The following is a 22,486-nucleotide window of genomic DNA, read 5'->3' as shown; positions in this document are numbered from 1 at the left end:
TTGTCTCTGGTATAGAGAAAGAGGAAGCACTGAAGATAAACTTAGATTTGTAGTACAAGAATTATATTTTCACCATAAAAGCAAAGTCATGCTGACAATATTGTTTTTCCTTTATACATGTAATTTCAGGCTAAGTGTCTTCACAAATACCTGTCTCAGCCCTATTTTGAGAAAAAATACAGATCGGAGACGTTATGACTGTTTCTCAAAAATAGTGTCTTAATTTGATTATCTTCATGTTAGAAATTACCATCTGTTAAAAACTGTGGTTTATCCAGACCTGAGGGATAATTCTGACCGTATTCATACCTCTGCATCTTTAGTATTTTTTTTTACCTGATTCTTATCTTCAGGAACTCCCTGAGGTTCTTAAGCTGTGTTCAAGGATTATTGATGCTGATACATAGAAGCATATGAGATAAGACATTATTTAGTTGTTTCTAGTATTAAAAGATGCATGTTGAGGTCCATGGGAAATGCTCGTACTGACATGCACCGAAACTTTTGGATGTGATTCTTGGGGTGGGGTGAGGGAAAGAGGAGGAAGTGATCTAGAATAGTGTAATTTCTCTATGGATAACCAAGACCAGAATTCTACCTAGCTCAATATGCTACTGCCAAAATCAAGCTCTCAGAACTGTGAATCTGGCTTAGAAAGACATGAGATTGAATTAAAATGCACAAGACAGAAAGCAGAAGTAATTAAAAAGACATTTCATACTCATACGTATATATTATAGGTATACATTATTAAACATTACACATGCTCTAAAACACATCTTAGAGATTGTTACAATTAGCCTTCAGTTTTGGAAATAGAATGTAGATTTTCAAACAGGTTTTTTAATATATTCTTCAGAAACTGTTCAAAGAAATTTAACAAAATTCTGTTGACAAAATACTTTTTCAACCAATTTACTTATGCAACCATTTAATTATAGTTAAGTAGGAAAATATGTTCTGCGTTTTGTGAAATAGAAAATAAAACTAAAGAATTGTCATTGCTACCTCACACACTTGTGTTATGTGTAGTAAAAATATTCTGTTCAAGTTGAGTTGATGTTATAAGCTCTCAGTTCAGTAAAGCGTCTTTGTGCAGGTAAACTATCATCATCCTTGTGCAAGTCCTATTAAAATTAATATTCTCTCTGTCTGTTAAACTGCTCTTTCTGAATTGATTCTACTTAAACAGAGGCACCAGGCTTGAGGAGAAGCAGCATAAAGTTGAAGTGATCTGGTCAGTGGTAAACAACTGCACAGAAGTGGAACAAACCCCACTATGATCTGAAAATTTTATTCTACACTGTGATTTGAACCATGTGCCTATTTGTTCTAAAGATCAAAGAGCAAATCAGTGCCTTCACCTGCTAATAACCTGATTAAAAAAAAAAAAAAAGACATTCAGTCTTAAGAATTGTAGAAGGAAAAAAAAAAGTATTTTTAGCAGAGTAATTTTTTTAATTACATTCTCTATTATAGTAAGCCAAGAATTAACACAATAAGCATAAATGCCAGCTACACAGCGTACATTCTATACACTCTCAGTTTATATATTAAAGATTAATGCATTTATTCCTAATGGTGATTTTCTGAGAGAATTGAGAGAATACAGGTGACTGATTCTGTACAGAATCCTAAAGGTGATAATTTTGGTCCTAGATGTTTTTAATTGTCTGAAGGATTATTATGGCATAGGCATATTAATTTCAGGAGACTTGCTTATTGGTAAAGTCTTTCTGTGGCAGGTGGTACCAGCACAGCCAGCCAAATACCATGGCCCACCTCACTTTATGCTTTTTCAGGCCAAAGCTGCTCTCTTCACCAGATACAAACAGAAGAAAGCATTCAAAAGATTTGTTGAACAAAGCTTCAACAAACCATTTTGCTTACTTGTATATATCTGCATGTGATACACCTATGTGTATATGTAGGATACATAGGTTATGTGTGTACATATATAGGATATAATTATCCTGTTGTGCTGGGTATAGGTGCCCAGCTGCTGGCAGCAGCAGTGGGGGACTGCAGGGGTGGTCTCTCTGAGGTGTGGCCAGGGTTGGCGCATGCGGGACACTGTCAGTTCTGAGGGAAGGCCCCGTGTTGGAGCAGGGAAAGGATTGGGTAGGAGGACGTGGGCATGGAGAGATAGCAGTTTTACCATGTAACACAATCACCTAGAACCATGAACATATTTTTATAAGTGCTAAGTAATCGGCAAAAAACAACACACAATATTGTCCTTGGTCAAATACACACAGTTAGAGAAATGTTGTTTTCCATTTTCTACAAGTACCTCAGGGGTTTCTGTGTATTGGCAACATCAATCTGTTTACTCCTTGCAGTAAAGCCCTTTTTTCTCCCTCCAGTTTTCCACCAGCCCTACTTTCAGTATGCCATGATAGAGTCTACTTACTCAATTACCCTTTCACAATGCCAAACATTTGAAATTTTCCAAAGCCTGTTTTTTTTTTTTTACTTTTTTTATTTTTACTTTTTGAAGCTGAAGTTATGCCTTTTAAAGAAAGTTTCACAAAAATAGCCATTTTTCTTCCCTAATCATGCAACACATCTAACAATAAAATTGGAAAAAGAGTAGGACAAAATATTTCAAAATACTTCACCAGCTCTAGTCTGAGTAAAGGTGCTGAACTAAAAGCATGAAGGTAGAGAGAAATAGAATGTTCTTGAAATAGGTCCGTGTAAATCAGAAGTTACCAGAATATAGTTGCAGGCTATCTGTGCAGGCTATCTGTATCTTTTATTTAAAGCAAAAAAACCAAACACAAAATATCCTGCACATACTCTCCAGGAAGATCCATTGAAAATTAATTCAGAGAATTGTAGAACCCAATCAATAATGATTCAATATTTCAAAGCCTTGCTTTCTTTTCTTCTCTGGTTCTGGATTCTAATGTTTTTTAAGTGCCGTTCATCCCGAGACTAATGTTTCAGCTTACTTGTGCTCTGCATTCAGAATCGAAACATTTTCACTTACAGGTATTTTTTTCATAATGGAAAAAGTGAACTCAGAACTAGTTTCACTGCAAAGCATTTGTAGATATTACCTTCATATGCTTTATGTGAAGTTTGCTGGCTATTAAAATCTCAGGAAACATGGAAATGCATGAAAGAGTATCTTCTGAGCAAAATCATAATGCTATATTATATTCTAACAGTTTCTTTGGTGCAACAAACCATTTCAAAATAAGGATATTAAATTGTTTTATAACTTCCTTGCAATTTATTTCAAGATTGAAAGAAGATACATGATAAATTATGTGTCATGCTGGTTGTTTATATCCCATATTAAAGTAAAAATAAAAATTAAATAGTCTGGGCTGGTATACAACAAATCTCCTATGGTAGTTTTTTTAAAAAGTACAAATCAAATCTATCCTAGCAACAAACTTATGTTTCTTCTCAGCACTTGCAATGCTAGTATAATTTTTGTTCTCCTGTATCTGTGTCCCAGATGCCACAAGTCTCAACAAATGGGAAAAAGGCAGAGGATAAATACAGGAGCAGTGCTCTAATGATGCAATTTACACAAGCTGTAGTGCCTCAGTTAAGGGTCTAACAATACTACATCTTTAACAGTGAATCTAAACAGATAGTAAAGGAACAGTGAGAAGAAGGAAGGTAGGTACTTTTTCCATTCTCCAAATATTTTTGGACACCAGGAGTTGTTAAGTGATTTGCCTGCCTAATAACCTTTGAATATATATACACATACACACCTTTTTCCATTCAGAGTTATCTTTAGCACTATTTCTTTGCTTTGAGTCTGGCTCCTAGTACTTTACTAATGACCACTAGTCTAGTTATGGTTTGTTTATTTGCTTGTTTGGTGGTTTTGTTTGTTTGTTTGTTTGTTTGTAATATGTGGGAGAACATAGATTTATACCGTGGCAGGATGATGTTCTCTCTCAGTTTTTCCCTCTATTCTTTTACTCCTGATTTGTGATTTGCTAGCAGTGATTTGCTGCTTTGCTATCAAACAGATGTATGTCTTATGATGAAACTGTCCTCACAGCAACCCCTTCCACCTGTTGATAAATTAGAGTTCATTGTTTCATTTGTGGAAATAGATTTCTTTTTCCCATGTGCAACTTTATATTAATCTAAAATGACTTCCACATCTAATTTTGTCATTCTGTTATTTGAGCCTCTAAGATCCTTCAACAATTCTGTGCAGTTGTCTTTAGTCTCTTAAATAACTTCATCAGCAAACAAACATCACCACCTCACTACTTGCCTCTTGTCCACATTATTTATGAGTATGTCAGACAACACAGGTGCCAGAACTGGTTTGAGCACAGGCTCTGAAGGAATTCCACTGATGACTACCCTCCATTGTGCAAAATACCTCCTGACTTCTACACTCCAAATTCACATTTTTAAATAGTCCATGCAGTGGCTGCTTAGTTTTCTTAAAAACCTGAGGTAAGGATCTTTATCAAAAAGCTTTCTGGAAATCAAAAGAAGACACACAAACTTAGTCACTCTTATCTGCATGTATCAAAAAGTCAGGCGACTCCAAAAGTCTTGCAACATTGGTTTCTGTAACAGGAAGCACTGTTGTCCCTTCCTCAGTAGGCAGTATTCACCTTGATATGCACAATTCTTTCTTTTGTCTTTTTTGTGACTTTTTTCTTTTTTAATTTATCCTTTATAACACTTACTAACAAGTCTGAAGAAATCCTTTTGGAACCTTTTTATAGAACTAACATCCACATTTACCTCCTTCAGTTCACAGGTATGAAGTGATTTTTAGTGAGAGATTATACATCATAATTAGTATTAATTTTTTCTTTCCTTGAGTTCTTGTTAAACTTGTAAGTGAATGTCATCTGATTTTAGCAGTATGGTTATTATGTATTATGTGTTAGTAAATGTTAGTATTACATTCTTTTAAAAAGGCCGGCATATATATGTTACATCCATTTGCCTGTAGTCCAAGGACCCAGACAGATCCTTTCTAGCTTATAGAGCATTGTATGGAACTCAAGGGTTAAGTTATACCTACACAGGGAAGTAGAGGAGGGTGTGGGGGGAAAAAGACAACCCTCATACACACACAGATACACAAACCTAGAGAGGAAAAAAAAATAGATGCAATGCTCTCTTCATGTTATTATTACAGCTTTGTAACATGTATACTAGGTACTTTCAGTTACTTTTAATGACACAAATTGATACAGTAGAAAACTATTTAAGGGTCTAGCTATAGCTGAGAGAGTCTATGCTGACATGTGGGGATAAGTTCATTTTCAATGCATTAGTTCTTTCTTTGATGGAGTCATTCATTGTATTCTGGTGTAGTTTTCTGCCTTCAGGTGTAATTTAGTGAACATGTTTCTTCATATACACACTCTTGCAGAAAGAAATATTTTTATTAATATATATATTTAGTTAAAGAGATGAGAAGTCAAGAATTAAGTGAAATGATTGTATTGGATCCAACACATTCAGCATTTAAATGTAAAAGAGAAATTAAATTTCTCTATCTCATTGTAAGTGGATTGTCTTCACAGTCCCATAAAGATGAATTTGCTTTTTTATTTGTACTTTGTGCGACAAAGCATGAAATGCTTTAAGTGAAATTGGGGTCACAATATAAAGAAAGAAGCAAAAATCTAATTCATGCAATGTTTAATGAAAACCTTAATTTGCAAAATATGAAAATACAAAGTATCTTGGGTGTTGTTCATAGAGATAACTGGGGGAGGGGGAGAATAAGTAAGGTTTGATTTGCAGTACCTGAAAGCACATTTGCAACACTGACTAGACAACAATAAACTTCCTGCTTTGCCTCAATAGTGTGTTAGAAAATGAATTTTCTCACCAGTCATGTTTTTCTAAATAAGCCTTGTTTAGAAATAGAACAATTTCATAGGGTGCTGGACAATTTATAATCACATGTTTGTTCTGAATTACAACTTTGTGATTGTATTCTCTGACTTTAAGTATTGGTTTGTTAGAATTCACTTCAGGGGTAGGCTTTTTCTCATTAAGCACAGAATGTTTAAAACTGGTAACAGTTTTCAGTTTAAAAGTACTTCGTTTTGCAGAGTACGTAGAGAGTGAATAGGCAAATCTCAGTAATCCTGAAGGCCAAGTTTGACACATTAATTATGTAACAATTCATGTAAAACTGTTGCAGGTGGCAGCTCTGAAAGAAAAAACATGCTGCTGTGACTAACATAAAGGTAAATTAGACTTGTAAATCTCTTAAAGCAATGCCTATTTTTTCATGGGAAACCTTTTCACAGAGCAACCTGTTGTGATTTTTACCCTATGTATTCATGTATATATATGTACGTATGTACGGTTCAATTTTTAAAACTGGCTACATGTAGTAATCCCAAAGTTAATGAATAAGGTTGGAACGTAGGAAAAAAATATACGGACAGTACTTACTCTTATTAATACTGTATCAAGCATACGTATGTTATGTGTTTAGTAGGTTTCTGTAGTTATACCAGTTGAGTATCATAGCCAAAGCAGCACATGACTGCTTAGCTTATTTCAGTGTTTTATGTAAATACATGGCATTTGTGAGCTGTAATCAGAGTGAGTTTACTAACCTTTACTGCATGAGTATATCATCACTTTCTAGACTACCTAATATTTCTAATACAAATATAAGTAAAGCTAAAAATGAAGTTCCATGGCAATCCCAAGATGGGTAACATCTTTTAGAAGCCAGTAAGAATCTTGAATAACTTAAAAACCTTAGCCTATAATGCTGTATTTTCAACTACTAAATTTTTGTGTTGGGAGTGTCATTTTCTCCATGTTTTTAAAGTGCCAAACAAAATGGATTTTGACTAGAATACAATTACAAAGAAATAGTATTAGTATAGTATTATCTATACTAGTATTACTATAGATATAGTTCTTGATCAACTGAAAAAGGTGTGCATGTGCTTCTTACGTGCATGTACTTGTTTGCAACTATACTTAAGTTATACTTATTCTTTGGGGTAGATTTTGTACAATAGAATTACTTCTGTCTCAACTCCGTTTATTAGTATTAAAAAGAGAACATTTTAACTGTAATATAGGATTTTTATAGGATTATCAGTGTTCAGTGACAGAAAAACAGAAAGGATTTTTTTACTTCAAATTTTCTCAAGGAAAATTCTTAAATAAGTATTTTTGAAGGAAATGGAATAGATAGTCAAGACCCAATACAGTGCTTTGGACTTCTCAAAGCCCTATGGAAAATGAAGTTTTGAGGATCAGTTCATGGGCAGGGCTTAACAAAAAATAGTGGTTAAGATTCAGAAATGCCGTCCTTTGCATTAAAATTTAAAGCATTTGTGCCTATCCATGTCTGCTGAAAGTCTAGGCTGTAGAAAAGATAAGAAAGGAAAGTTCTCTTGTGATTTGCAGCTGCTAAAAAGAGAGATAAAAATAGCTGACCATTCATACTTTGTTCTGAAAGGGCTGATCCGTATTTGTTGTCTCCCTTTTCTGAAAGAACCTTTACATCCCTAAATCCTCTATTACCTTTAAAGCTATGTTGGGGGTCTTTTACATGGACAAGAGGACAGAAAATAAAGTGTGTTTTTAGATTGTCCAGGTACCCCTTGTTTCCCTCTGAAGTGTTTTTTTTCTCCTCCGCTGTCTATCAGGATACTCACAAAACAAATTGGATTTTAGGATCAGAGGGAAACTAAGGGTCAGAAATAATGCTGTGTGCATAATCTGACTGCTTATGTCACCCAAGCTGTGCAAACAAATCAGCAAATTCCAAGCTTTTTTAAAAAACAGCACAACACTGACTAATTATAGTCTGTATCTGCTTGGCCAACTCAACTATAAAAAACTATTTTCTGTCCAGCAAATACCCAAGAACAAAAAGGAAAATTAAATCCAGTGGTTTCTAGGTAGGGTGGTTTGTTTATAAACAGGACAGCTAGCTCAGGGTGAGACTATCCTTGAAGATAGACCACTGACTTGGGAGTCAGTCAGGTAAGTCCTTCTAGCAAGACACACCGATGCTAGTGGTAGGATATGTAACAGTGAATTTATAGTAAGCACCATGGTCAAACTGGCAGGAAGAGGCAGTTTCCCTCCCCAAACATAGGATGCAAGTGGAGAGTCACCATGAGGTGGGAGACCTAGCCAGTGTACAGAGAGGAGGTGAAGATGGCAACAGTGAATTAATTAAATTACAATCTTGGGAAGAGTCATTAAAGCAACACTGTATCTCAGACAAGAGATTTGGCTCAGAAATAGTACCACAGCACAAAAATTAAACATTCGGTCTACATTCACTATTTGATAGTGCTAATAGCTACAGTTTAGATTTAGTCCTTCCATCATAAAAATACTGAGAAGCTAGAGCCTCAGCCAAAACAGTCTGTGATAAATATGTCATTAAAGGTTTAAAACAACCCAATCACTTAGTTCCTAGAAAAAGATGATGCATCTTCTAACAGTTGACATTCTTGTCTAGCTCTTATCCGAATGGCAAAACCTCATGTGCTACAGCCACTTAAATGCAAGAGATGAATTAATACTGGTTTCTTTATAGAAAAATAAATGTGATTGGGCTTGTTCTCACCAATGTATCACATCTGTTTGCTTTATTTTATTAATCCATGCCATCAGTGGCTTTTTCTTTTGTTTTCACGAAAGATACAAAGTGGTTATTTCTTGTGATCAATGATATCTCCCCATAATTTGTTTCTAGCTGTGTTCTCAGTGAGTTGTTGGTTTATTTTCTGTTTAAAATTCAAAGGAACCTGAGACCTAGCAAAAATTTTAGTACTCAATCACTGGTTTATGTGTTCTTGCTCTCTTCATTTAAAGATAAATTCATCTACCAGATCTTCAACTTTTCTGTGTGCTGCATAGCATGAGTTTGTTCCATAGGACAAACCTGCATTCTCCTTTGCGGTCAATAGGGGTTCTGCAGCAGCTATTACAGTTTCTTACATGGGCGACATGGACAGTGGGATTGAGTGCACCCTCAGCAAGTTTGCTGACAACACCAAGCTGTGTGGTTTGGTTGATAACGCTGGAGGGAAGGGATGCCATCCAGAGGGACCTTGACACGCTTGTGAGATGGGCCGATGCCAACCTCATGAAGTTTAACCAAGCCAAGTGTAAGGTCCTACACCTGGGTTGGGGCAATCCCAGGCACTGCTACAGGTTGGGTGGAGAAGAGATTCAGAGCAGCCCTACAGAGAAGGACTTGGGGGTGTTGGTTGACGAGAAGCTTAACATGAGCAGGCAGTGTGCACTTGCAGCCCAGAAAGCCAACCGTATCCTGGGCTGCATCAAAAGAAGCGTGACCAGCAGGTCAAAGGAGGTGATCCTACCCCTCTACTCTGCTCTCGTGAGACCTCACTTGGAGTACTGTGTACAGTTCTGGTGTCCTCAACAGAAGAAGGACATGGAGCTGTTGGAGCAAGTCCAGAGGAGGGCCATGAGGGTGGTAAGAGGGCTGGAGCACCTCCTGTATGAAGACAGGCTGAGAGAGTTGGGGCTGTTCAGCCTGGAGAAGAGGAGGCTGCGTGGAGACCTCCTAGCAGCCTTCCAGTATCTGAAGGGGGTCTGTAAGGATGCTGGGGAGGGACTCTTCCTTAGGGACTGTAGTGGTAGGACAAGGGGTAATGGGTTCAAACTGAAACGGGAAGTTTAGGTTAGATATAAGGAAGAAGTTCTTTACAGTGAGGGTGGTGAGGCACTGGAATGGTTTGCCCAGGGAGGTTGTGGATGCTCCATCCCTGGCAGTGTTCAAGGCCAGGTTGGGCAGAGCCTTGGGCCACATGGTTTAGTGTGAGGTGTCCCTGCCCATGTCAGGGGGGTTGGAACTAGATGATCTTAAGTTCCTTTCCAACCCTTACTATTCTATGATTCTATGAAAAATAATATTTAAAATGTACTTACACAGTTGTAGCAGGTTGATTTTTTTGTTTGTTTGGGGTTTTTGTTTTGTTTTGGTTTTGTTTTGTGGGTTTTGGGTTTGTTTGGGGGTTTTTTGTGAAATATGACAGAAATAAAATCTTGAATCCTTTTCTGTACATTCTGTAGCAAATTGCCTACAAACTACAGTCTGAGACCAGTCTAGTTCATTTAAAGACACTATCATCAACAGAATGTCAGAACTTACACTGATGTGAAAGGCTGCTCTTTCTGTTCCATATCTAGTTTTCTTTCCAAGTTACTTAAAGGTAAGTTTGTCTCATTTCCAGTTGCACATTCATCGTTGGTTTCTTCACACATCTCTCCCTGTCTGTCTTCAAGCCTTTCCAGCAGTTTTTTCAACAAATCTGCACAATAGACATGGAAAGAAGGAAGAACTCAGCATGACAAAGAAGAAATTCTTCATTTCATTATCTTATTTTTTTCATAGATGCTACCAGTTATTAACTAAAATTAAAACCAAAGTCAACAAGGCTCAAGCACCAGTATATTATCAATAGTGAACTAACCTTTAAATAACTCCTAAAGAAACCTCTGCATTAGAAAATGAATGAGGGCTAAGTTGTGCTATAGGGAGAATTTTAAAGTGCTATTATCTTATAAATCAGGCTGGTGAACATGTTCAACATGAGGCATGGGATTTGCAGAATTCAGACTTGATCAGGAAAGCAGTTGTGAGCTATATACTGGCATCATGCATCATAAAATGGGGAAGAAGTAATAGCAGCCATAAAAAGAAGTAACACTAATGAAAGGAGAGTCAGTGTGGAATATTTAGTTAGGGTGCACTTCTGCACATTTTTCAAGCTTTAGAATGTGTTACATTAAGAAACATTATACTTTCTTTAAGTAAGGACTTGCCTAATTTTCACTGACTAAAGCAGTGCAAAAGATGGAGATTTCAAGTAAACCTTAATAACATCAGCAAAATTAGGAGAACCCTTTTTGTTGGGGTCTTTTGGGTCGTGGGTGGTTTGTTGTGAACTTTTTATGGAAAAAGACCACCCAAATATATAATTTGTTAATAGCCAAATCAGGAAATAGCAATCATTTAGCCACATCTGTAGTTCTTTAGTGTTACATTTATGAAAAGAAAAAGAAAGAAAAAGAAAAGTTTTAACATCATGATTTCAAGGCACAGCTCAGAATCTGCAAAATTTTTATTCCTGAATTCTAGAAGTGTGGAGGTGACAGTACTTTCATTGAGAATGGTCTGAGAAATAGGGAAGGAATTTACAATATACCATTAAAAAAATGGCTTATTTTGTTTTGCCTAGAAGTAACAGCAAGAAGAGTGTTAAGATAAGTAGAACTGGCATTGTTCTGCCATTTTTCTCTACCTTCAACTACGTTACCTATTTCTAAAACATATTATCAGTTCTGGAGATATGTAGTGATGGAATAGCATGAGTAAACATCATAGTGATACAGGTGGAGATAGGTCAAGGTCTTGCTGCCTAAACATTGCTCCTTTATTTTTACCCTCAAATATTTGAAACAGTTATATTAGGCAGACAGATAGTCTTATCCAAGGCGAATATGAATAAAATTACTATTTGCGTGACAGAGCCTGTTACGATGTTGCTTGCTCTACCACCTTGTAGACAACTGTTTTCACTTTCAAATGAAGGTCTCACTCACTTTCACCATTTCCCCAGCAACTGTTTGTTTTGTTGAGGGTTTCTTTTTTGTTTTCTTGTTTGGTTGGTTGGGATTTTTGTGGGGAGCTTTTCTGTTTTTTGGTTTTGTTTGGGTTTTTTTTTTTGTGTGTGTGTGTGTGTTTTGGTTGGATATTATTTTTGTTTGGGGTTTTTTGTTGTTGTTGGGGTTTTTTTTTGGGTTTTTTTTTTTTTTTAAATCATTATTTTGCAGGGAAAATTGCTTAGGAATTTCCATGTAAAATACTTTGTTGCTAATATAAAACATTGCATTCTTTCTTCGCAGTTTTTACAGATCACACAAAAAGTCATTCCATTACTAGGAAAATTTATAATCTTTCAAATTTTGCTTTTGAAACAATGCACAGTAAACTGCTGTTCATGTTACTGTTGTTCATACCCTGAACCTAATAGTAAAGCCCATCCTACTGTTATCACTGTGTAGTGAGACATCACTTGATTCAACAGGTCGTATCAGAAGCCAGTCCTTGTCATCAGAGAAGAAAGTCAAACAAACCTATCACTTTTTCAAACAAAAAGTAGTTACATTTAAAGGAACTGTACAATATTCTATATAGCTGTGTGTTTGAATGGGAGTAACTGTCTAGCTGTGATTGCTGCCAGCATGTAGAGCTTCACAAAATACGAGATTTAAAATTTCAAATCTTTTCTGATTAGAAATCAGTGTTTAGTTTAGGTATATGTTACATGCTTGACAGACACCACTGGAGATTATTTAATATCAACCATTTCATAAGTGATTCATTAGGGTCAGACTTCGTGATTGCTCTTGGGAGAAGTATGCTTCTAAAGATTTATATCTTTACCATTTACTCAGCCTTCTATCCTGTTGGGAATTAAGAGCTGAAAATTCTCCAGATAGCTGTTTAAAGTCAATGAGAACCTGAGATAACTGTGGTAGGATGCTGGCTGCTGTGCTCTTTAACCTGCCCACTGCAGAAGGATCCCACTCTCTCTTTCAGAATTTTATCAGTTTTGATTATGGGCTGGCTGCTTTGGTGAGAAAAGGAAGAACTGTACTAAATCATGTTTATCTTTGTTATGAGACCAAACCCCAAGTTTGTATTGTTGTGTGCAAATAGCATTTTGCCACTTCCAGAATACGCTATGTCCGATACTACAGCCATCTTCTGTCATCTTTATTGATAATTTGCTAATTTCAGAGTGATATTTTTGCTAATGGTGAATTAAACCACATCATCTTCCAAGCAGTTCTGAGCTGCAGAAAAGTTCATACTGAGATCCAAATTTAAAAGTCTGACATTTGTGGCTATTTCTTGAAGGGCCTGGCATTTTCTGCAGGTTGATCTGCTCTTCACAGCTTAGGGGATAAATGTAATATCAGTCAATTAAAGAAAAAACAAGAGAGATGTGTAATCACAGAAATTTCAATCTAATGATGCTTAATTCATCCAAAGTATGCTAGATGACAAAAATGTTAACTATTCAAATCTAAATTGCATTCTCTGACAGAAACAATCCAGTATAATATTGGATGCATAACTCTGTAAGTAATTATAATTTTTTTTCAACTAACAAATAAATAAGCAAAAAAGTGAGGAGAGATCTATTAAAGCTTTTCAGACACTTTCAAAGAATGAATCAAATGGAGATCAGAGCTCACTGATGCTGAAGTCAAAAGAGGCTGAAATTATGTCAAAATAAGAATAACATTCTTAGCTCTAGTTTTTCCATTTTCAGCTTGTACTTGTTTACACTTATGAATTTATCACCTGGTTTAAAGGACCTTTTTTTAGAAATATTTGTCCCAAACCATGTACCTGTAGATCAAAATCTCTCTTTCTCATTAGAGGAAGTAGGAGGGGGTTTCTTAGTATTTCACTATATAACAGGTTTCCCATACCTCAGATAACCCCCTTGGACCTTTCTTGGGATGTTTCTAGTGCTTCATCACCTTGTAAGATGCAGCTGCAGAAATGACCATGTTGTTGTATAAGCAGTCTTTCAAATAGCTTTATGCAGGTCATATTTCTCCTGGAGTTTTAGCAGATCTTCCCTCTACTCATGTACACCTGAGATCAAGTTGGTTTTTCAATTGCTTCATTATACTATAAGCAATAATCATCTGATATCCACCCTTAAATCCTTCCAAGATAGTTTTAGAGTACTCTCTTTCTCCACCAGTATGACACGTATTCTGGATTTTTATGTACGGGATATACCAAATGATATGTGCATGTATGTGTCTCAAATGTACCCAGTTTACCATTTACCATTTCGTAAAATGTCCTCTTCTTAGAATTAACATGCCAGTGACTTTATGTCATCTGCAGTTATAAAAAATTATTTTTTCCAGGTAGCTCATGCAAATATGCATGCGCATATATATATAAATCTGTACAGAATACCATTTTGTTGTTCTTGGTTTTGTGTTTTTTGCTTGTAGGACCATATTAAAATATTTCAAGTTAATTATTTCTCCTTTACAAATGCGTTTTGAGGTCTATCATTGAGAACATATCAATCTTGCTATAGGATAAAATACTGCAGAGACAGTAAACACTGCAAATGCTATTACTTTTATTTTTGGATTTAACACAAATGGCTCAGCTATCTCAGGGAAGCTGAAAAGAGAAAAAATTGGTTTATATTTTCCTGTCCATTAAAGAGTGAAGACATCAGCAGTCTACATATCCTGCAACCAGGAAATCTTAAGAGACAAAGATGCCATAGGCAGGCTGCTGCTGCTGTTTTTATCAGAACTGTACTAATATTCATGTGAACTATCCTTTAATATTAAAATAAAGTAAGTAAGCCTGCCTTTCCCCATCAGGGAATTGAGAAGAACCACCAAGTTTCTTTATTTTTAAGATAAAATAATTGTTGTTGATGATCAGCAAATAAACCTGGACAGAGAGATTATAATTGATTCGGATCTATAGGTCAGCTGTTGTGGATGTTATTTTCAGACTAGAGCTCTGACAATGTCTCTGTTTTAAAGATCTTATAATATGCATTAGAATGCAAGTTTGTAACCTGGCATGGACTTAGCCTGAGCAATTTCATTGATTGCTGGTTGTCATTTAAAATGCAGTCCTAAGATAAAAAAGTAATGATTTCTTTTGTCCTTACAAAGACTTTTCAATCCAGAAGAAAAAACCTCGCTTATCTCTTTATGCCATTTTTAGATGTATGAATTTTTGCTGCCTCCCTTTCAGAACTAGAACTGTAAACGATTGCTTTGCTTTGCTATACCTTCATTGGTTGATACACGTGGGTCAAACATAAACAGGTTAATTATTGATCTCCATGACAACTTTCCATTACATATCTAAGCCTAAAATAGATCATAAAATTGAGTAATCTCAGTAGGGTTTTTTGCCTACACTGAGTCCAGTAACTGGGCTACATTGCAGTAAAGAATATAGCAATTGTGTTATTAACTTACTGAGAGGAAAATAATTGTGAAACTGAATGCGTTTACAGCAGATCAGAAAAATATTTTATTTACCAGTGTATCTTATCAGCCATGGTTGATTACATGAAGAAAGAATTCCTGACTTGTCTGAAGAAAGATAAAGGAGAAATGAAGGACACACAGAGTCTCTTATGTTGATCTTTCTGTGACGTGAAATTTTTTGGTCAACTAACTGTGTAGCTGGTACAACATCGAAATGTTTGTCACATGCATCTCACTAACGAGATGTTTTTCCAGTGGACACAGTGGAAGATTTTTATGAAATTTTAAACATTGTACCATTTCCTTAAATAACAAAATTTTCATTTGGAATGTCCTTTTGTAATATATGTATTTTCCTGAATATGAAATTCGACATTGCATACTGCCATGTTATAAATGGTTGACTCAATCCAAAAATAGGATGTGTCCCCCTAGATTTGCCAGAATTGTTTTCCAGAATTGTTTTGACTTTACTAAAACTGCTGATGTACCCAAAATGTAATAAGCAGCACTAGTTCAAGCTGACATTCAGTAAAAAAGCGCTGTCCTAAAATAGTGATGTTGAAATGTATTCTGTGGGGTGGTTGCCAAATAGGTAAGAGTTTGCATTTTGCAGTGTGACATTGCATAACACTTTTTACTTACGCTGCTAGATGCTGATATAATGAATTCAGTTTACCTCAGCTCCTGTTTGAACTAGTGACTTTACTTAGCCTATGAGCACTACACAAAACTGTTTTTATTTTTAATAGTTTTACTGTACCCATTCTTCCATGGAAGTATCCAGGAGATTTCATTATCTTTTTCACTGTCCTAATAGCCTTTAGTGAACTGGACTTGCCAATGCATGTTGCGAATAAGAGCACCTTAAATGGCTTTATTTAATGTTAAAGTTTACAGAACATGCATGAAAGATGCACCAGGGTGGCACTGGCAGTTTTCTTCCAGAAATGAATCCACTAAAATTGTTCACTACCACTAATCTGAAACATTTTTAATTGGGGGTGGGGGGAGGAGGAGAAGGGAAAGGGGAAGTAGGGCCACACAGACTTGTACATAATGGAATGTGCAAGCATAGGAGGTGTTATTGATCATAATATTGCTTGCATCAAATTGTTTTGGCTCAGCCTGCCTCTAAAAGCAGTTGTCACACTGAGTTCTCATCTGTCTCTGTCAGTTCTCCTCATTTCATTAAGGTACTGCCTGCAAGCTAAGGATAGGGGTAGAATGCTGCACTGCAGTTTGATTTCTTTACAACCAGCATCACTAGCTCTTTGGTACTGGACTCTTACTGGACTGTCATGCCCTGATATTAGCAGTGAACCTTCCTTGATGGAGGTAAATGGATCACAGAAAAGATCAAAATACACTGTGAGAATTAAAAGTTCCAATGATGAATGCAGGTGAAAAAACCTAAATTCCAATTTGCCATCTTCTACTTACATCAATTATTGATTGAAAATATGTTTAAATTCAGAGAGAATTTTTATATACTTGTTAAAAACATTTATTTAGGCATAGCTGGTTTTCAATAAGAAAGATATTTCTTCACAAGTAATAACAACCAGGAAAAGCTTTTCGAATAATACGGAGTTGAGAGTCACAGTTTTACAAATTCTGGCCTTTTGCACACAATTCTATTAACAAGTGCAGGTTTTCATTCCTGTATAATCCTTGTTAGGCAGACAGTTGTGTAATTCAGGCGAAAGTGTTGATTGGAAAATTATAGTGGCCATTTCCTAACAAAGTACCTTGAATGTATAGTTTAGTAAATTTAAAGATTCTGAATACTTCTGTATTGCTGGCCATCAAATACTTCCAGATGGCAGGCTTATTGTTCAGACCAGGCTAGACATTTTGCTTCACTGCTTTACCTAAAAAATATACTTGTAGTGTCATTATGCAAATAAGACTCCCCTCAGCTCAAAGGGATTTGAGTCTGTTGATTTCTAAAATAAATTTCAAAACAAACCATCTCTTGTCATCTGTGAGACGGGACTAGGCTGAAAGGAGTAAGGTCACTGGCAGAAGGACTAAGCATCCCATTGGTTCAGTTTGGCATTTAATCGTGTAGCCTTTGATGCCTTAGACAGAGAATTAGTACATGAACTTAATGTACTATTAGATGTATGTTTTAGCAAGAATTTTCTTAAAAGTGAGAGATTTTCAAATGAATTGTCTGTTGATTTATAAGTGGGAAAATGTTACAGGCTTCTAAATACCATGTCTAATACTTACAGTCTACTAATTTCATGTCTAATGATTAAGATTACTATTTTAGTTCAACATAAGAAAAAATATTGCTAATGCTGGTTTGTATTTTTTTTCCCTCCCGGTGGAAGGTAAATAAGGTTTTGGAGGCAATGTCAAGCAGATCCTAACCCTACAAACTCTTAGTGGGAAGGCATTCGACTAGTCCCTATGATATCCTAAATATGACAGCATAACTTAATCATACATTATTTGTATTATACTGTCATTAAAATGCACACATCTATTAATTGATATTTCTAGATCTGGTATATTTCTAAGAACTGTACATTTGTTTACTAAATAATTCGAATAGTTGCTATCTGACTGAGTTTTCACTGTATTTCAACAAAGATGAGCTAAGAACAAAGTTATATTTCTACCTGAGCACCTCCCTTTTATAAATTACCTTCTTAATCTTGGTTACATTTGAAACAGAAAAAAAAAGGGGAAAGGCTTAGCATCTGCATTTCTTTTATTCATCTGCCCCTACCACTGTTACTAGCAACTCAGAGTTCAGAGAATATGTAGGTTCCTTCAAATTACAACATTTTAAACATTTTCTGCTTTACTGATTATCACAAGTATAAAATCCCTGTTCATCAGGGAGACTATTCTGAAAGTAATCAAAATCCTGTCACTGTCAAGGTCCATGACTAAAGGACAGGGACTGTGGTATGGAAATATGTAATGCAGCATCTCCCAGTGTAAACAGGAATTAATCTTTGATGTATTGAGCATATTAATCATTATCCAAATAGCAATTCCACAGTAATGCAGCTGGAAGAGGCCTGAAGAAAGGAGTCCATCTACCATTAAAGTGGTTATTGATTGAAGGTTAATGTTGTGTGTCTGGGAGATCACTCTGCATCCTTCTGGTAATCAAATAAGTGCAGAGCTGAATGACTGACTAAACTGCTTGGCTAGCTGTCCATCTTACTCAATACAGGATATCAGCATTGATTGTTTAAAGTAATCCAGGGCCTAAAATGGTTTCATGACCAAAAAGCTGCAGCTCTATGTTGATTCGAAATTGTCATATATTCACAGATACCTACCAGCAGAAAATTGATATGTATTTTTTTTTACCTTGTTCATGTTCAAGCTGTGAATGTCTATTGCTTATTTTATTTAAAAGGCTTTACCCTTCCCCTCCACTCCCCCCTCCCCAAACAGAATGATTTATATACTGTCATATGGTGTGGCACATTTCTATGTGGTATTCATTAAAAAAGGAATAAAAAAGTTGGATAAATGCTCGTAAGGGATGGGGAGATGCAGGTAGCCCAGAAAGCATGCTCGAAGGAGGGAAGGTTCAAGTCTTCTGGGGCCACAGGCAGCAACTATAGAGACCACTGAGGTAAGGGCCAAGCCAAGCAGTGAGCACACAGCACAGGAGGCACAGGAAGGCTGCTAAAAACAGGCAGCAAACTTGGTTTGCTGTTGGCAGGTTCCCAGTGCAACAGAATGAGAAAATTTTCTTAGGAACACAGATTGTGCATAGATAGCTGCAACCCAAGAACACCACTGAGTTGCTGATGTGAAGGTTTGGCTGGGGTGCAACGGCGCTGTGGCACAGTGGGAAAGGTTTCCCTTTCTTTTCTGTCCCACTACTCACTCAGAGTTCTTGATGCTTTAAAAATAGAAAGGGAAAAGGAAGATCTATAATCTAAGCACATAAATTAAAAAACTGTGGTCCCTAAATGCTCAAGGATGAATTAACACAGCATTTCAGAGCACATAACAGAAAAGCCCAATTAAAGTCTGCATAAAGTAGGTTGTTTAAATATCATACCAGTCTAGGAACTGAGTGTGTCAACTTGTCAGCTGGTATTTCTTCTGTGCCGAGACATTCTCCATGGATTGACGATTCATTTCTCTGTTTTTCTGGCTTATACCTGATCTTTATTCCTGAAGGACCAAAACAAACTGTGGTCCAGTCTTCTAGTAGTGAATGTCTTGTGCGTTACTGTTAATAGAGAAATTCACGCATGCAAACAAGTGATTCCAAGTGAATAATTTTGTGCTTTTTGTTGGGTAGCCTGAATTTGAGCTTTTAAGCTATATTATACTTAAAAGAGTGGCAACTTAGAGATGACAGCAAACTCTTTTCCCCACTTACCCTTTGTGGCAATAGTAGCTAGTCTGTACAATATGAATTTCAATTGCTGAGTACCTTTTGATGAGTTTAATTGTTGCATGACATAATTCATAGAACACTAAACATTAATCTGTCTGAATAAAGAAGGTATTTCTATTTGCATGGTAATGAAATCTTTGTTCAAAAATGCTGAGGATAATCAACAAGCTAATGAGACTTTCTGAATGACCCAGGACTGTATGTTGGTGGTTCTTGTAATTTAGATCAAACACTGCTGATAAGTATAGGAGAAAATCCTTAATTGAATGTAAACATTCAAACTCGAAAAGAGAGAAGTTGTTAGTATAAACCAGGAATGAAAGGAAAGGGAGAAAGAAGTTCTGAATGGAAGCTATTCCAGCCAAGATAATTGTATAGGAGGTAGAAAAGTGCTGCATTAATGTCTATTGATTCAGGCACAATAAAGTTTCTCCCTGGTTGTTTACTGAGCTGTATAAAGGCTTTCCAGTGGACAAAGTAGCCAAATTTATCCCTAAAAAAAAAAATCTGCAAAAAAACCAAACCAAACACCATCACTCCTTTTGCGTACTTTCTTGGTCAAATATCTGGTGTCAGATACCAATTTATATAAGCGGACACAGATTCCTTTGCTTTCCAATCTCTTGTAAAACAAGCTATTCAGTTTTCTTCATAAGGGAACAACACTATAAAGATCAGAAGAGACTCTGAGGAACATTTCTGATATCTGAGCGGATTCTCTAAGATAGATGTAAAGTTATATGTTTATATTATGCTTCTTTTTATGTATATTTACAATGTTGCATGAATACATTTTCTTAAAGCAACCTCAGTCATAAGCTACTCATTCAAAAGTTGCTTGTGTTTCTGTATTTCTAACTTTTGACTTCTTAGAATATTTAAACAAGAATTGCATTCAAAAATATTGACACTATCTCTGAACTTGCCTGTTCCCTTCTCCTTGCTGCATCTAGTGACTGGCTGCCAGGATTTCATGCTTCCCAACATGACCTGTATTTTCACACATTTCATTTCCCCTTTCATCACTGCCAGTTGCCCCCCCCTTTTGCCTCCTACTCAGGGCAATTATGGATCATGCTGCCTACTTTTATGGATCATGTCCTACTTTTGTGTGAGCACACTCAAAGTGGAGAAAACAGTTTCCTCTGCAAATGCTTATTTGGTTCTGCAGTTCAACACATATGGAACAGAAAACATCAGGAACTGAAGAGAAGGTGGTTGTGATGACACCTAGAAACTCCAAAGAATATTCTCATGTAGGTAATGTTAACATACAAAAGAAATTATCCTATTTAGAGGAATTTTTAATTTCTTTACCAGTATGATGCCATTTGGTGATATAGGAAAGCTTCATAAACAAATCTTGGCAAAATAGCATATTAATTCCTAGAAGAAATAGGAGAAAAGTCTGTTGGTTGATTTTTTTTTTTTTTTTTGTGTGTGTGTGTTTTGTTTTGTTTTGTTTAAAAGAAATATAGAGCTAGCTCTTAACATAAACTTGTCAGTGTTCTTTTTTTCTGGAGAAAAATTCCCACATACACAGCTATTAAACTAAGTTTCTTGTATTTTATGCATTCAAGCTTCTGCCTGCTACATGTATATTTTTTGCAGAATGATGTGTTACTCATTTCTTACGATACTGTAGCATGTTATATATCAACCTTAGGGTTTGGTCATTACCTTGATACATGAGATTCATTTTGCTGGTTGTGAATGGTGTGGTTGCTACAGCAGTGTGAATCAAGCAGATTTTAAGCAAGAACATAAAAGTTCATTTTTTCTAATACAGTAATGTTATTCTGTGGCAATTTGTCTGTGTTCTTGAGCAGTCTTTTTAAACGTGCAGTGCATGATAGTCAGTTGAACAAGAATGTGATTAGTTTTCCTTAGCAAGTGGCAGAAGCTTCTGACAGGTCACACTCAACATGGGAAAGACACGAACCTATTGTAGCAGGTCCAGAGAAGGGCTGCAAAAATGGCTGGAGGGATGGAATATCTTTCCTGTCAGGACAGGCTGAGAGAGTTGGGTTGTTCAGCCTGGAGAAGAGAAGGCTCCAGGGAGATATTCTCTCAGTAGCCTTTCAGTATTTAAAGGGGGCTTATAAGAAAGATGGGGACAAACTTTTTAGTAGGGTCTGTAGTGATAGGACAAGGGGTAATGGTTTTAAACTAAAAGAGGAGAGATTTAGGCTAGATATAAGAAAGAAATTTTTTATCATCAGGGTGGTAAAACACTGGCACAGGTTGCCCAGAGAGGTGGTAGATGTCCAATTCCTGGAAACATTCAAGGTCAGGATGGATGGAGCTCTGAGCAACCTGATCTAGTTGAAGATGTTCCTGTTCATTGCAGGGGAGTTGTACTAGATGACATTTAAAGGTCTTTTCTGACCTAAGCTATTCTATAGTCCTGTGATACAGGAACATCTTTTCAGCAGATAAAGTTCATTTCTCCTAGTAGCACTTTTCTTGCACATGCTTTGTGCAGAGACAGAGCTCTGGGCTGCGAGGAGTGCAATTTCCAAACACAGGATGAATGGAGAACAAACAGCTTGAGACCCCTGAGTGAACACAAGAGAAAGCCTTTGACTTCTAAACTGTCTTGCCAAATCTGAAATTGACAAATTTTAACCTCACTTACTATGAGAATGAACTCTTCCTGCTTCAAAGGCAGTTTTGAAAACGATCAGGAAAGAGCTTTCTGATCCATGGCACCCCTTCTGCATCTTCTGTATGACACAAAAGCATTGATTGCAATCTCAGTAGCTGAGAGAATTGTTGCCAAGGGAAAAATTATGAGTACATAATGAGTCATTGTATACATAACTCACATACTTCCTGTACTGTCTTAGTGGAAAGTGGCTGTGAGAAGACTAAACAAGGAGTCAGACTCAACATGTGCTTAATAGTACGTGTTTTGTGTTTTCTTAGGCAGTGGAAAATGTCTTGTTAGATCAAAAGCATTGCAGAAATTATTTATTTATTTATTGCTTAAAATTCATTAGTCAGGAAGAGAGAAGAAAATGGAAGAAAGGGGGAAGAAAATGGAAAGCCAAA

The sequence above is a fragment of the Strigops habroptila genome, chromosome 1 (genome assembly GCF_004027225.2).
Source record: "Strigops habroptila isolate Jane chromosome 1, bStrHab1.2.pri, whole genome shotgun sequence".
NCBI lineage: Eukaryota > Metazoa > Chordata > Aves > Psittaciformes > Psittacidae > Strigops > Strigops habroptila.
Note: the sequence above shows the minus strand (reverse complement) of the source record.